This window comes from Coloeus monedula, assembly GCF_965178545.1.
Source record: "Coloeus monedula genome assembly, chromosome: 6".
Lineage (NCBI taxonomy): Eukaryota > Metazoa > Chordata > Aves > Passeriformes > Corvidae > Coloeus > Coloeus monedula.
The window spans coordinates 25,850,013-25,867,559 of NC_138786.1; positions in this window are offsets into that span (position 1 = coordinate 25,850,013).

A 17,547-nucleotide genomic window follows, 5' to 3' on the forward strand; every position below is an offset into this window, starting at 1 on the left:
GTGGGCAAGGGCTGGTTTTTGCAGCTGAACAATATCCATGTCTTCAGCTGCGTGGAGGATACCCCTTGAGCCATGGGAGAAGAAACAGCCCCAGCAGCTCTGGCAGCCACTCCAAGAGCTCTTGTTGCTACCAGCTCCTGACCTGTCAGACAAAAGCCAGCACAGGCAGGGCTCTGCCTGCTGCAGGCACAACACAAACCCTCTCATGAGAGCCATTTCCCCTCAGTGCCCCTGCTGACATCCTGCAGTGGGTGAGCAACTGGAGAAACACTGCCACTGATACTCGTCCTCTTGAGGCTTTAAACATTTAAATCCCTTGTTTTGAGCATTAGCCTCCATGCCACCAGTTCTGCATTTCTGTGACACCAGTCTTCTGTGACAAATCACATGGATTTTAACAAGGAAACCGAGGCACGGGAAAAGAACTGGAGGGAAACGCCAACTGAATAGATTATACCTAGCCAAGGTGGGTGTATTGGAGTCAGCTGGTGACATTCAACCTAGACTGCTAATGATGCTGCTTCCATAATCCTGTAGCTGTAGCAATCACTTGGAAAACTCACAGAGGGAAAAGTCCCAGAAGGATTCAGAAAAGCAGATCTGCTCATTCTGAAGAAAAGGGCACCCTAGCAGGGGTGCAGCATTCCAGGTTCAAAAGCTGGGAGGAAACTACAGCCACGGCAGGTATTATTTATGGCCTGTAGCTCCACAAAGTGATTTTGAAACCCCACAGAAATCAATCACCTTACCACGTGAGTGAGACATGCAGTGATCTGCAAAGCAAGAGGGGAGACTAGACATTGGGAAAGCCTTTCTAACTGCAAGGACACTGCTCCACCAGAACAGACTGTCTCAGGAACCCTCTAGGAACAAGTTCATGTCACCTAAGGTCATCTTGAGCATGCTTATGTCTCAGCACAGATGCAATGGTGAGGTGACTTCCCAAAGTCCCTTCACCCTGTGGGAGAGATCAGGGTGTGTGGGAGAGCAGTACCAGTGCCCAAATCTTGCAGCAGGATGAACACAAGATGCACACCCGGCCCTCAATGCGGTCACGGGGACACTCGTGCTTCCTCACAGACCTATCCCTGGGACAGATGTGATGCTGGTGATCCTACCTCCCACCTGCATGGTGCCGTCCCAATGGCAAAAAGTCCCAGCGCCCAGCAACTAGTCTCTCTCTGATTGTCCCAATGTTGTTATCCATGGTTCCAGGGGGCTGCAGCAGAACGAGCCCTACTGCAATTGAGAGGTGCTGGGATCACCCCTGGAACAGTGGTCTAAGCTGGGAAATCACCTGTGTGGGGGCTGCTGCCCACCTGAGGAAGCTGCTTGCTTCCCTAGGAATGAAAGGCTCTTGCAAGAGGAGTGGGGTGATATGCAAGATGTTACTTGAGTGATGAAAGGCTCTTCCCTGCTCCCCCACTCTCACAGCCTTCACTGTCAGAGGAGGAGTGGCAAAACCTTCAGCTGGGAAAAGCATTTTGTGAGCACAGGGAAGCAAGGGGGACTTGCCGAGCAGAGGGCACAACTGTGCCCCCCTCCCTACCACCGGCTGGCTTCAAAGCGCCAGGAGGAGCCTCTCTGCCCCAGCCTGGCGCAGCCACAGCTGGCCATGGATCACATTCATGGCACAGCCTGTGAAAAGCTGCACGGGATAAGCAGCCACTTTGGTGCCCTATCCTTTGCTCCCAGCCTGCGCATCCAGCTCCCCACCAGTCCCTGGATCACAGGGTCATGGCTGCTGCTTCCCTCTTTGCAGTAGGTCCCACTGGCCTTCCAGGAGTGGCTAGCAGCAGTGGCACACTTGGATCAGTGATGCTGAACATCAAAAGAAAGCCCCTAGCATTTCTAGCGGTATTATTATGCTGAGAACACATAGTGTTTTGGGTTTTTCCTCCACATATCTGTAGCTTCATGGCTCGGTCAGACATTTTCATGGAGATCCATGAAGGCTCAGCACAGCCCTGCGTCAGCTCTTTTCCCTTTGGGTGCTTGTTCTCATGCTCTTAGGTATTTCTAAGAAAGGTGTTTCTTTTTTAAATTTTTTTTTCATTCCTGCATTAACCATTTTCCACAGTTCCTGGAAAATAGATGAGGCACTAAACTCTTATTAACCTCTGCCTGGCTGTTTGCTGGGATCCATCTTGCTGAAACCAGGGTTTGTCACCCTGGATTTCCAAACCACTAAAACAAGGCCAAACCTCAAGTCTGGTGCTTTTGTTGCAACCATCCCTCTCAGCAAACCTGACTGCTGCCGTTGGTGAGGTGGAGGATGTATCCCTCACCGTGGTGGCCCCTGCTCCTTCGCAGCTGGCCTCCTGCCTTGCCATTCAACAGCCCCAAAGACACCTCTGCTCCTCCTCCAAGCCTGCTCCTCAGCCTATCCCTTGCTTCTCTTTTCATTCACTGGGGACTTCTTGTTGAAATTAAGGCTCTTTTCAGCTACATGTGGGATTATTCCTCATTCTTAGTACATGGTCTCCCATCCATGAGGTGTGGGCCTCGTCAGTGGATAGTTCTCTCTTGCACAAACATCAGTCTATGCCTCCTTGCAGTTTCTGTGTGTCTAAGCCACTGTTTCTGAAGAGCTGCTAAAATAGCCCATAATGAGGTCATCTTTGTTTTTCTGGGACCAAAAAAACCCCCAACACCCATCTCTGTTTGGGTGTTGACCTCTGCACCAGCTGCCTGTTCCTGCCACAGGGTTTTGTCATTAACCAGATCTGCCCAGACCGCCCACCTTACCAACGTCACTGACTGTCCCCCGCCAAGAGTCACCTTCACAGCCCTCGGGCAGGGTTTATCCCCTTGTTCCTTGTCAGTTCTTTTCTGCTTGCTGCTGAGTTACTGTGCCTGCCCATCTCTCCAGAGACACACCGTTGGGCAGCTGGATGACTCCAGCCCCATGTCTCATGGTGCTCCCCACATCCTGTTTCCCCCTTGCCCATCGCTCTCTGCTCTGGTGTGATCCAGTGAGCCAGCAGCTTGCTTTCACCTCACATTGCTCCATTGCCAGGCTTTCACCAGCTGCCTGGCACTGCAGGGGTGACCCGGGCCAACCCTCCACCCTACGTACCACAGCTGCTCTGTGGCACTGGCACCAGGAACTCACCACAGGCAGGGCATCAGCATGGCCCCCTCACGCCCTGGTGCCAGCGTCCCTGACTCGCCACCCCCAGGCAGCCCCACACGATGCAATTAGCTGGCTGATGCTGCCCGCTGGTCATTACTGATCTGCTGGCCCCCGCGCCGCGTGCACACCCGGCCAAGCTGCTCCCTCTGGGCCTGACTGCTTCCATCAGGCAGATCCTGCAACCGTGGCGCCCCGAGCTCGCTCTGGATGGCAATCAGCTTGGAAAGCTCCCTGGCTGTCGCCTTTGACATTCGGGATTGAAAAGGCCCTCTCACAGCCATTGTTGTCACCACTTTCGGTTCTGCTCCTCGGGCAATCCTCAGTGTCCCATATAAACCATTTGGACATATTTTTAGCAGGCATTTTTCCTGAGCGTGATAAGCTTCCTCCTTTGCTGTGTTTATGAATAACTCATTGCTTCCCCTACGGCAGCCTCGCATCCCCCTCCCGCCCCAGCAGACTCTCAGTGCACCCAGACATTTGTGTAAAGCAGCTCTGAGCTGTCCCCAGGGAAGGCATGGGGCTCACTCCCAGAGCCTGAGCAAACCCTCTCCTGAGGGTCAGGTCTCTGTATTGCAGCACAGGGATGCAGGAATGCCCGAGTTAACTGTTTCAAATGGGCAAAAGGGACTGTTTTCCCCCCGCCTCAAGGAAGGGCTGCAGGAGTTGTGCTTCAAGTCCCCCCTTCCTGCCAAACTTCAGCCAAGGGCCGGCAGTCTGTAGAGAAAAAAAAATCCTGCTCTGAGCCCAGTGGTGCTATCAGCAGTAGGGAACTGGGACGGGTAATGGGAAGAATCCAGCAACACACCCACAGTCTCTGTCTGCCTCACCTACTGCAGGCAAGAGGATCTTCCCAATGCCGGGCCCTCGCCGTGGCTGTGCCCTCATGGATGCCCAGCACTGGGTTTTGCCCTTGGTTTGCCTGCAGCATTATCCCTCCTTCCTTTAGCATACACAGCCCATGAGCCCAGACTGTCCCAGGGAAGTCTGGACATAACATCCTGAAGCAGGAGGAGGCTGCAGTTGGAGCAGAGATATCAAGCAGCAACCCCATATCTGGGAACAGAGAAATTTGTGCTGGGAAGGTCACGAATTAGACCAAGGAGCACAGCAAGACACCTTCACCTCCCAGAGATGAGGTCTGCCTGTACCTTCCTGCCTGCAGTGAGGGATTCCAAACGACACAAATTCACTTTCTAATTTTAAATCTGCGACAAATTCTTGTGCCTTTCCTGTCCTCGCTGGGTCTTTATCAGTTTTGCAGAGGAAGTATTTCCTCTGAGGGACAGAATGACTCTCAAACCACTTGGCTGCTCCTCCAGCATTTGCATCCTTTAGCATGAAACACATGGACAAAATGCAGAAACTCTGTGTTGAGAGGTATTAGTTCTTAGCTTAAATAATTAAGTTTTAAGTAGAATGAGTTAGAATGGGTTCACAGAGTTATAATACTGTGTGATCTAGTATGTTGTTTGCTCAGCTTTACTTGCCTAGCATCAGTAGCTGGATCTGCTGACGCCTTGAGCTGCAAGCTGTGAGTTTACACCTAGAGATGTTTTTGGCTGGAATTGAGTTAATTCTCCTAGTAATTTTCCTAGTAGCTGGTACAGTGCTGTGTTTCATCTTTCTTATGAGACGAGCATTGATACCACACTGATGCTGCTGTGGTTGTTGCTGAGTAGTGTTTATCCCAAGCCTAGGGTTTTTTATTTCCCCATGCTCTGCCAGTGAGCAGGTGCACCAGAAGTACAAACCAGAAGACAAGGAGACTCCAGCTGTCAGCAGAAGCTGTAACTCCACAAGATAAGAACAGTGTATGGCCTGCCTGCACAGACACAGAGAAAGAACCCAGTAAGATGTTAGAAGACCCCAGACCAAAAATCACCATTGGACCAAGAGGTGCATGGGGAGTGTCTGAGGAGTGGGTGCATGAGCTGTAAGGGTACAACTGCCCAGGGATTTCTTTGTTCAGGGTCCCTCTCCACAGGCACCTAGCTTGAGCTGACCTGCTGCTGTACCTCTAAACTATTTATTTTTAGAAAATCTGAGCCTGGGGCTTTGCTACAAGAAACTTAGGGTTGAGCCTGAAGGAGGAGGTGTCAGCCTTAGAGTAAGTGTGTTTTTGAGTGAGGGGTCAATAAGGGCACCTGTCAGCTTCCTGGAGCTGCCCACTGCAAAGAGATTCTGGTCCCAGCAGTTAAAAGTCTCAGGTGGTGTGTGTGTGATTCCTGGTGTGAGAATGCTCAGGACATGCTTTTTCCTTTAACACTTTAAAATTCCCTGCATTATTTCCAAATCCAATGTAACTATCAATTTATCTCCACATTTCTGCCCCCATGGCCTTCTAGGTAAGTTCAAATAGTGGTGTGAACCCCATCAAGTTCTTGACAGTGTGCTCTGAGATGGATGGGAGACCCAGCTGCAGCACCTGCACAGGCATCCCAGCTCCCATCTTTATTCCACCTGCTGCCTGCTGGGGTCAGAGCTACCTCCTTCATCCCTGTTTTGGGAGCCTCCAGGTCTCCAGCCTCCCAAAGACCTGTGAGCAGCTCTAGCTAAAGCTAGCTAGGAAGCCACAAAGAATACCTCGGGTGAGCAGAGGACAGCTCTCACCATGCCAGTCCAGCTGCATCCCCATGTCCAGGGGACAGGAGGCACAGCCTATGTGGAACCTTTGGTGCCACCTTGCAAATGCCCTTGATCCCTGAGCATGCTTGTCAGGTGCCAGATGCTTGCTGGTCATCCTGCTCAAATGGGGACATGCCCCCATGTGCACCCAAATCCTCAGGCTCATCCCTGAGGTATAAACTCAAACCCCTACAGCACAGTGGGAACCAAAATGCACCAGCTTTGAGATGTTTTTTTTGTCCCCGGAGTTTGTCTGGCTCAGAAAGGATCTGCACTGTGCTGGAGTGAGGAGAGGGCACTGCCAAGCAGAGGGGATTGGGGCCATGGCAGTGAGCTCTTTGAGGAAGCATCACTCATCTGGGGATCTGGTGGTCCTGCATGGGGGCTGATGGTCCTGCCAGCCCCTTGGCACATTCTGCCCATCCCTATCTTTCTCCCCATCCCCAGTGCACTTACCCGGGTGGCCAGGCTCTCCTTGCAGTGCAGGCTGATTCCACACTCATCAGTGATCTCAGAGAGGTCTTCATCCTCAAACTCCTCAAGGCTGATGTCATGGGTGAGCCTGGAGGGAGTGGAGATGGCATGGTCACACACTGCCCAGTAGGAGGGTGCAGGGTGCCATGGTGCCATGGGCTGGGAGCACTGACACCCTGGGAGAGGCTCTCCCAGTCTCTACTGGGAAGAAAGACTGGGAAGGCAGCTCGGTCCCAGAGGGGATAGGTCTGTCCCCATCCAGTGGCTGGGCTTGGCATGGTCCGTGGCTCTTGGGAGGCAGGAGGAGTGTGTCCCAAAGCAGTCCCTGCCTGACCAAAGACAGCAGGGACCTGCAGGTTGGGAGACGATGGACAGTACAGCCAGCCTTATCACAGGAGGTTTGTTCTGCTCACACCATCCCAGGGAGCTGCTGGGATTGTCCCGGCTGGGCACAGACACCCAACAGGGCAAAGGTCAGGGGTACAGGAAGGAGAGAGGCTGGGGGTCCTGACAGGGCACAGCTGGAGGATGGACCTGCTGGGACAGGTGACCACATCAAGACCCACAGAGCTTGCAAGCACAGCAAACCCCTCAGCCATGGCATGACCAGACCCTGAGCTGCAGCTGGGGACATGTCCCAGCCCAGGTGCCTGCAGTAGGAAAGGGCAGCAATTTCCCTCTACACAAAAATCACCCCCCAGGGTGACTATGGGCATCCCTGTGAACATCGGTGCTGCTGAGCTGGCCTGCACGGCCTCAGGGGCCCCTTAGGGCTGCCAGGCCCAGCCACATGGACTCATTACACCCCTTCAAAACAAGAGATATCCTTTTAGCAGCTGAAAATGCGCTGATGAGCCCCGGGGGAGTGGTGAGGTGCTCCTGGCTTCTGAGCATTAAAACATTTCAACACGGTGGTACCAAAATGCTCTTCTCACTTATTCATTACCACAGGGATAAATAAAAGAGCTCAACTCAAAAGTCCTTGGCCAACCTACTCAGACCCCTGAGTTTTGTCTGGAATGGCCATGGGCACTGCTTTACTTGCCACCATTTCCCTTTGCTCCCAGCTCCTCCAGCTGGGAGATACTTGGGTGAAAGGGCTATGCCAAGCCCATCACCCCTCTCTGGCTTGGCCCCCAGCAGTGCCGTGAGAAAGGAATGAGAATGGTGTTTTGTGACCTGCAGAGCTCCTGCTCTCACTTTAAGCATGGCTTGCACATCTTGGGGCTCCCCCCTGCAGCGGCACCAACCCATCTCCCCTATCCCAGGTCCTGGAAAGGGAAAAGAGCAGGAGAAGACCATGGGGGAATCAGCATCCTCCCTCTGTATTTCTGAGGACCCCACTAGTAGTGGTCTCCTGGGGTGAAGACAACTGGGAACAACCATACCCCTGGAGGCAGCCCCTGCAAGACACATCAGGAGTGCAAGGACACAGCCTTCAGCACAGGGTGGGATGCCTCGACCCCCCTTTGCCCATCTCCTCCTGCTCCCCATGGGAGGGAGACAATGCAGAGCAGGAGGCTCATGATGAGCCTTCAAAGCACAGATTGATTTCTTCTCCGGTTACACGGGTCGCCAGGGTGGGACATGATCCATTGCTAAAGCTCAGGGCCTCCACCCGCCATGCTGTGGGAGTGCAGTGGGCACTGCAGGATCCCGGTGAGAGGCACAGCATTGCCGAGGGGCTGCCAGGGGCCCCTGGCTCTGCAGGAGCAGCCTGACAGGGTGGCAGTGCCCCCCACTCTGGGATGGGGACAGGCAGCCCTGCCCATGCTCGCAGGGATGGGGAGATGCTGAGCAGTTCCCCAGCACTGGCCCTGCCTGCCAGTGCTGGGGCACAGCAGGATGTGTCCAGATGCCTTTTGCCACTCTGGTGCCTGGCTGTCACAGAGCTCCCTGCGCAGCCAGGAAAACTTTGAGCTCAACTGGGTGCCAAGTTTCCTCCTGTCCTGTGGCCATCACTCACAGAGAAGGGTGATGCGCCCAGGAGCAAGGGGCCGCCCCTCGTTCCCCTGCATGCCCACGAGATGGTCCCCCCTCCCCTAGGCCCAGCAGGTCCCCTACCATTTCTCCCACTGATCTTCCAGCCAGCTCTCCTCCTCGGTGCTCGACTCCATTTTCAAGGGCAGCTGCATTGAGGAGGACCCCCCTTCACTGGGGGACACACTCCCACACCAAAAAACCCCCCAGGCCCGCTGTGAGGAGTAGTGAGGGAGATGACAGCTGAGCCTTGGGTGCCCGCTGCCTCTCTGCCTGCCCCGTCGCAGTCTGTGGCTGCCGGCGCTGCTCTGTATCCTCACTGCGCAACCTGGGGAAGCTCATTAAAAATAGATGGAATCAGCTGTCCTGGAGGGGGAAAAAAAATAAAAAAACAACCTCCCCAGCTGAGCCAGCGCCAAGTCCCTGCACTCTGCTGGGGATGCTGACTGCCTCTGTCTGCCAGCCAGCCAGCCTGGCTCCTGGTCTTGCTCCAGCACTCGGCTCCTCAGCACCCACAGTGGGCACAGGGGATCTGCTAACCCCGTCATGGAAACCCGCACCACCTGGCCTCCTCCTGCCCTTGCAGCACTGCTGTCCCCCACAGCAAGGGGACACAGACAGGAGCGTCTGTCTGGCTTCTCAGCAGGTAGAGTGAGGTCACTCACTGGTGCAAAGGCCAGAGTGTTTCCAGCACAGCAGGACCAGTGTCATGGCCAGCTGCACTTCCGAGCCCAGGGGAGCACCTTCGCCAAGGGGCAAGCCCAGCCAGTGCAGAGCAGTGCTGCCAGCACTGCCCCCTTCCCTGTCTGCCCCCACCTAACACTCCCGCCTCAGGCAGGATCATCCCTGGGCTTCCCGAACCTCTAACCCATGTTGAGGGCCAGAGAAATACCTGGTGAGCTGCTCTTCCAGCTCCCACCCCTCTTCTGCTGATGAAGGAAAGAGGGGTCTTTCCCAGGAGGGGCCATCAGGTGTTGGTGACAAACTGCTGGCACAGGGGCCTCAGATAATCCTCCACCACCCCCATGTCTCACAGACCCACTCACCCCTTGCCCCATCAGGATGAAGCCAAAGTAGCTCTAGAAGATGCACCCACCATGACTCTGAGATGGGGACAAGGCATTCCCCTCCCCACCAGCTGCACCCCCTTTGATACAGAGTGGGGTGGCATCCCCACTGCCACCCATCACAGCACTGCTCTCCTGCCTCTCACTGACACCCACTCCAGGAGCTTCAAGTATTGGGTGCATCTCCCACCACCTATTTGGGACCCAGCTTTGCTCCTGGACAGATCAAAGTGGGTGATGTCCACAGGAGCCCAGCTCAGGGCCTGGAGTGCCCTGCTGAGCTAACCTGTTGCAAGCTCTCTCCCCACCAGTGCCACACCACTGATGAATGTCACTCATGATACCATGGTCACTGTCATTCAGCCCCACAAGAACAGCATCCAGGACTCCATCTTCCCTATCAGCTCTGCCTGGAGGCACCTCATCTGCTTGAAACCTCAATTAATGCAATGAATAAAGAAATCTCTACCTCCGTATTACTCGCGCCCTTTGCTCCTCTCACATGGATGCTCCAGGACTTCCTAGGAGATACAAGGAAGGTTCTGCATTACCACCCCTTGCCTTTCTCTCTTGCTTCTCAAAGAGGCTAAAAATACCAGCAAAATGAAACAGCTCTGACTCCTCTCAGCTCCATCATTGGCAGTGAAAATCTGAGCAGGACTTACATGTGTATTTTGGCCAACTTCCCTCTCCAGTGGCCATGGCATCACAGGTATGTGGGAGTCTGGCCCCATCTGTGAGGGTGGGAGAACCCTACCCTTGCAGGTTATAGGTGCTTTCCTGAAGGATGTGCCAAGAGGCACCCGAAGGCTGGCAGCCCTGCTGTATGCATGAGAACTGATAAACTTGGGATTCTCAGGAACTGTGAGAGCAAGAGTACACCTGTGGGTGCATGAACGGAGGCAGACATTACCTGTGCATGGCAGGAGCAGCTTGATCACAGTCCTAAGAGCAGCCTTATACTCACTCCTGGCTGCTGTGCCTCTCTTGACCCCATTCCCTGCCGGCCCACTGCCACTGCAGGGGATTTTCCATGCAGGGGTTTGGCCAGGGCAACATGCTGTGATGAAGCTGGGGGCTCCAACGAGCTCAGCAGCCCGAGCCACACTCTGACAGTCTGCTGTTGTGTGCTGTGTGCAAGTCCTGTAACCAGCACCAGTGGAAAAAATACTAACCTACATTAGGCTGGCCCCTGTCTTTTTCTTCCATCTCAATGGCCAGAGACTGCTTTATCTGAACCGAGGAGAAGGCGCCTCTGTCTCTCCATCAGAGGAAGACAGCGCTTTCGTCTCCCCTCACAAGAAGACAGGTAGCCCCATTCCGACGCCCAGCTCATTCATTGCCTCCAAACAGGCTTTCCTGACAGCTTCAGATGAGCACGACAGACACATGAAACAAACCACAGTGCTAGAACTGATTTTTGCCTCAGCCTGAAGGTGCGTCTTTGAACTTCCCGACAAGATGTGGAGAACTTCTTCCCCCAGAGACCCCCTCTCTTCCCAAAGGGCTGTGATTTCTGACAGGGCTCCCCTTCCCCTCTCTCCTGACCTATGCAAATAACTCCCTAAGGGTTTCTTTCCCTAGGAGCCTTCCTGTCCAGTAGCCAGATGGATGCCCTTTGCTTTTATCAGGGAAAGCTGAAGGAGATAGCAGGGATCAGTCAGTGACCTCCTCCCAGGTTCCAGCTACATTAGAGCCACAGTCCTGGGGGCAGTGGGGCAGGCAACACCGTGAGCTCTGCAGGGCCCTGCAGCCAGCTGCACCCCAGCTGTGCCAGCTCTCCCTGCCCTCTAATGCTGGGTAGAGGGGCCCCCAACCCAGAGAGGCCCCAGAGAGCCCCTCACAGGAAAGCTTGCCAGAAAGCACCGCCAAAGCTTCTTAGCAGGGCAAGGAGCTGCAACAGTGTCCCAGAGAAAGATGTTAAGGAGCTCCAGTGAACACAGACCCTGATGGGAGGCTTTGGAAAGCTTAAGGACAACAGGGAGGCTGGATGAGAATAACTTTTCTGTCTCCTAAAATTTCTTCGCTGTCTCCTAAAATGCTGTTATTGTTGTCGTGATGAACAGACACCTCTGGAGGACCTCCTGGCTAAAGGAGGGATCACCTCACCATCCTTTTCCTCCCACTTATTCTCAGACAGCACCAAACCATCACTGCCAGGCCACTATGCTTGGTCTCTTCAGAGCTTCAGTCTCCTTGCCAGCCAGGACCAAGCCCTCTCTCAATTCAAGCCAACCAACAGCTAATGCTTGTGCTGGCGTGTCACCACTCGGAGCTGGGAGAGCAGGTGCATGTACCAGAGGGCAGAAATCTGAAGTACCTCATCCTGCAGGCAGCAAGCAGGGGCAGCAGGCAGGGCTCACTCGCTGACAGCCATGGTCTGAGCCTTCACCCTGAACCACACTCATCGCTGCTGGGTCCAGCTCATCTGCAGGGCACAGCCCCTCGCTGAGCCCCACAGCAGGGATGCAGGACCTGGGACATGCCCAAACCAAGCTGTGACATGTAACCCCGCTTGTGTTTCACTAGGATGGCTCCCTTCTCACACGATACTCCAGCCACAACATCGCCTCTGATCTGCCAGACCCTGCCCCAGGCTCAGACACATCACTGCATCTTCTTCCACTCCAAATCTTACACCCTGATCTCGGTGCCTGGGGAAGATTTTGCACTCCTGCCTTGATTCTCCAGTTTTCCACCCAGCTGCACAGCCTCCTTCACGGAGATCAGTTCTTCCCTGGAGCAGGCTGGCAGCACACGAGGCTCTTTTTCCAAAGGTCTGAGGCACAGCAAGAAGCAGCAGCTCATTCTCCCTCCCAGGGCATCGCTGCTTGCTGGGGAGCAGGAGGGTGCCCAGGGGACAGCCGCTGCATCCAGGACAGCGCCAGGTGCTAGGCCCAAGGCTGCTCAGCAGCTCAGCCTCCGGCCCCCGGCTCGGTGGCCAAGCCCCTTTTCCGTGGTGGATGATTCCAGAGGCAGCGTTTCATCGCTGGCTTTGCAGGGTACACCAGCCATGTTGCAACAGCTCCCAGCAGCTCTCGCAGGCAGCGCTGCAATACGAGGCAGCTGCCAAAGACCCGGAGCCACCAGCAAAGGGTCCAGAAGCAGAGCCCTTCAAATATAAATTGCCTGAACACCACCTTTGCTCAACTGCACCCGTCTGTTTCCTCGCAGGGACCCACGGGTTCCCCAGCCTCAGGGGCTGGGCCTGATGGAGGAGGGCACGATCTTAGCTGTGGTCTCAAGTGTGGACTGGCCCCTCCTTTCCTCCCAAAATCTCAGCATGCAAAACAGCTAGTACCATTCCCCCTTTTCAGGCAGCTCCCCTCCAGCACCCCTGGGTGGCAGAGGCAAGCAGAGAGCAATGGCTGACGAGGGCACGGCTGACAGGAGCAGCGAGCCTCCCCCGACAGCAAGCGAACACCGTACCTGCAGGCAGGGGCAGGGCTCCTCCCTCACCCACCCAGCACATCCCTGTCCCAGAGCTACCCTCAGCAGGTACCAGAGGCTCCAAAACCCCCAGGCATCCCTGGCCTGGCCCATGCCATCGGAAGTCCGTGTGACAAGCCTCATTGGGTTTCGGAGGAGACACAGCCCCCTGCATCCCAAATCGATGGGAGCACTTGGTATTGCTAAGAGGATCAATTCTGGCACTCTCCCACCGTCTCACTTGGGGTTCCTGTTTCACAGGGGTAGGAAGGAAGCAGAAGCACCTGGGATTTCTAGGAAAGGACTAGAAAAAGGCTTTCCTTAGGGAGAGGAGTGAGCTGAACCTTTTTTCTTTCATGAAGAAGAGATGTTTGAAGAGGAGGTAAGACAGGTAAGGGGGCGGGGGTGGGGTGTGTAGGGGGACATGAGGCCAAGCAGGGGGCTGGGAAGCTGCAGTGGTGTATGGATGGGGTGAGAGCCAACATGGCTTGGGTGGGCGGGCTAAGCAGCCGTGGGGGGGCTGGAGCGATGTCTGCGGTGGGGGTCCGCTGTGGCTGGGGCGGGGGGCAGAAGGCATGGCTGGGGCGGGGGGCCGAGGGGAGGCGCGGGCAGGGGGCAGAAGCACTGGAGGAGGCGGGGGCCCGGCGCGGCGGTGCGGGCGGGGGCTGCAGCAGATGGGGAGCGCTGCCCCGGACAAGGGACAGGGGCAGCCCCGAGAGGGTTCCGCGGGGGGACGGCGGCCGGTACCTGAAATTGGGGGGCGAGGCGAGGTGCAGCCCCAGGAAGGGTGAGGAGGCGGGCGGGGATGCAGCTCCTTTCTCTCGCTCCGCCATTCTGTGGCTCTCTCCATGCAGGCGGAGGGCGGGCGGGAGGGAGGGAGGCAGGGAAGGAGGGATGAAGGGAGGGGGATGCTGGCGGTGCCGGCGGGGAGGGACATACCTGCCGCCGGGGCGGGGGGAGCGGGAGGCGCGGCCCGGAGGCTCCATCCCGCGGCTTCCGGCGGCAGCTGCAGGACAGGCACGGCACAGATGGGAGCGTCACCTCGCACCCCGACCCCATCCGCTCCCCCTGGCCTCGGGGAACGCCGGCCCCGGCGGGGCAGATGTGCCCGCAGCTGGAGACTGCACCCTCAAGGGCAGGTGCAGGGGACTGCCAGGGTCTCCCAAGGCCGGGAGAAGCAACCCCAGGAGCGGGGCCGGCTGGCCGAGCGGGCAGGCAGCAGCCCCGGGAGAGGGGCTGGACACAGAGAGCCACTTGCAGGGGTCTCCTCGGCAGCGGGGAGGTGCCTGGAGGCGGCAGGAGCAGGCACGCTGCGCTTTGGCACCCATGGCAGGTTTGCAGCACCTGGCAACAGGTCTGGCAGCCCCAGTACAAACCCTGTCCGTGTCGAAGCTTACCAGGGCTGCAAGCACTGCAAAGGGAATTAAAGAAGCAGCATACACATGCCTTCCACAGGCACAAAGGAGGGGGAAAATGCATCTCAAGGTTTCAGGTATCTCCCCAGAAAGGGCAGACCCACTTTTGCATCCAGCTATGTCCCAAGAAGCATTTTATCTTCGGTGGGTACTCATTGCTGCTACCCTTCCTTACCAACCTGAGCAGGTTTCTTTCCCCTGCCTCCCCTCCCCAAGCTTTGCAGGCTATCTCAGAAAACTGTGCAGGCTCTGCTGTGCACAGATATGGACAGCATCAGTATTTTTAGGTCCCAAGGCTACTTCTGTATCTGAATGGGAGAACTTTCCCTATTCCCTGGGTGCCCACTGTGCTCCCAGTCCCTGTCTGTGACAGTCCTGGATGGCACAAGTGGCACTTCTTTAGCAGTTCAAATGTTAAAGATACACCCAAGTCTCATCAGGGTTTCTCAAACCACAGAGCTGACTGCCATTGAGGCAATGGTATTAGTTCTTGGCCAAGACCCAGGATGTCAGCTGCTCCTCCAGAGAAGAGCAAGCAGAGCCCTCCAAGGCATACAGTCCTGCTCTCTCTCTCAGGAGTCTTGGTCTCCTGCCAGGCAAACTGGAAAGAGATGTTACTCCCGGGCTAGCGTGGAGATAAGCACACACCCCCAGGGTCACCATGCACAGGTAACCCTGGGACAGCCTCCTGAGGATGATCTAAGTATTCCCTTTGCCATTTGGATGCACAGACTGAACTGTATTACATGCAGGACCCAAGAGACTCACCGGCATTCATTCAGGGAGCCTTGGGGGAGCTCCATCTCCAAACACAAACCCCACCTATCAAAGTATGATTTCTCTGGAGCATGGCTGTCATTTGGCCTCTGACCTGGAGCAGAAGGTCAGGATGCTGCCTCATCCCACAGCCAGATCACCACCACCGCAGCTCACCTTCTGCTTGGATGCAAGCACCAAAAGCTCACCCCTTAGTGATGTGACCTTTAGTCAGGTTACCAGCCCTGGCTTAGGCTGGCCTGGCAGGAGACCCAATTTGACCTTTTTAGCTGCACTACTGTCAGCCAGGTCTATTCCTTAGATGCACAGTAGAGCACAGGGCCCCTGGGAGAGTGCACGCACATCTGCTGCAAATTAAGAGACCACACTTCCGTCCTAGCCAGCGTCTCTGCTCACAAGGCATCTGCTGATTTTTCTTTCTCTTTCAAATTGTCCAGCTGACCATCAAGTTCACTTCAGACCAACTGTTCTCAGTCTTAAAAGAAACCTGAGGGAAGGTTATGTGCTGAGAGACATTTTCCTGCTCCTCTCCCCCAGCTGAACCACCTGATCTCCACCTAGACGCAGCTGTGATACCAGAGCAGCACTCTGCTCTTTCCATCAGCCATCCTTCTCACTGCTCTTTCCCCCTGTGCCCCAGTGGTCACATTTCTGGCTCCCATCTCTTCATATGCAGGTGTTTCCTACTTTCAGACCTTTCAGCCAGCCCCTCCTGAAACCACTCCAGCTCCTTCCTTACGCAGACAGAAGAGACATGGGGGAATTTTCTCAAGCACCAGCACGTGGAGCAGGCAGTCAAGTCTCTGTTAGAAATCCAAGGTTAGCCATTTCCAATCCTGAGCCACATCACCATCATTCCTTTGACAGGTAAAACAGATATCCTGGCCAGCACAGAGAAAGAGCCTCAAACCCAATCTCTCCAGCTTTAATTTGTATTATTACACTCTGGGTAGAGAAAGCTGGACTCAGTTTGCTGCCATCCTGGCTCCTCCTCTTCTAAGGCACAGGCTACTGTTTTCAAAAGGTTTTTGCCACGTGCGAGTCTCCCCAAGCACCGAAGTTTTACTTTTTCAAGATCAGAAGGTCCTTGTCAGAGACAAGAGAACAATTCAGCAATAACATGAGCCTTGACCACATGCCCTCTCGTCAACTACAGTACTGCATGCATTTCCCACCTTGTAGCCCAGACATGCTCCAGCACCCCCTGTTGAGAGATACTAGTTGTTTCACTTAAGAGGGGGGGTGTGCATGAGTCAAAAGGGTGTAACTGCCCAGGGGTTTCTTTGTTCAGGTCCCCTCTCCACAGGCACCCAGCCAGAGCTGACCTGCTGTGGTACCATTAAATTACTTAGTTTCAAAAATCTGACACCTGAGACTCTGCTACAGGAAACATGGGGTCGACCCCAAAGGAGGAATCAGCCCGAGAGTTTGTGTGTGAGCAAGGGGTCAAAAAGGGCACCCATCGGCTCACAGGAGCTGCTCCCCACAAAGGGCCTCTGGTCCCAGCAGTTAAAAGTCTCAGGTGGTGTCTGTGTGATTTCTTCAATGGGGTGAAAATGCTCTCCATTAGCATTCTTTGAAACACCCTAATCTGCATCTTCAAAAACTGCCTTCTTTGTTCCAAACTTGCTGAACAAATTAGATGTCAAGTTTTAAATGCTTATTTACACATTAAATCGTGTCTTGGTTTTGTTGACTTGTTTGCAATAATCACTTACCTGGTGTTCAGACTGGTGCTATCTGAACATGCCCAACCGAGGCAAAGGCTGAGACACTTCTACCCCAGATTAGCCCCACTGCTGAACCTCGACAAGGAACTGCATGGCTACATGTACTTTTCTCAGTCTTGCTGGTTACTAGGAAAAGTAATGTACCTCATGTAATTGTCCTAAGATAGAGCTTCCAGTAAGTGGGTCTAGACAGGAGCACCGAGGAGGATGACAGGGTGCACAAGAACTTGTGTCCTTGCTAGTTATTAGACTGCTAAGTCTAGTGTATTTAATATCAGTCATTACTTAGCTGAAGAACTGCAAGAGCCAAGGCTCAATCACTGACAGGAGGCCCAAGCTGAACAATTGTTCACTGCTCTGTAGGACTTCTCTGCCCCAGTATCCACCCTCAGCTGAAAGGAGCCCTCACACCACCCTGGGGAGCATCCCAAAGACACTGCTCCCAGAGCATCAAAAGCCAACTGCTCCCTCTGCCTGAGCAAAGAGCTCACACTAAGCCTGTGTCGGGGGTGCCTATGTCAGGTCAGATATTGCCACCTTGCCCCGAGACACAGAAAACGGGCGTTACCCAGGAAACACAAACCCCCAAAGCCATTTCATGCTACTGTCTTTACATCAGCCTCCAGCAGTCCTCTGCTGCTTCTGAAACAAAAGATCGTATTTTTACTAATGGTTACTGATGGCTTCTTCTTTCCCCATGAGCTGGCCAAATCCTTTTGAACTCAGTCAAACTGTTAGCACCCACAACTGAGGAAGAACTTGCCACAAAACTAAGTAAGGTGTAGACTTGTTCAATCTGCCACCTTGTACTTTCACCAAACATGCTCAATTCTAAACATTAATGAAAACAATGAACAGGCATCCCCTACCCGTCACACACTTTTACCCACCTTTATCATTTCAGTTGGGAA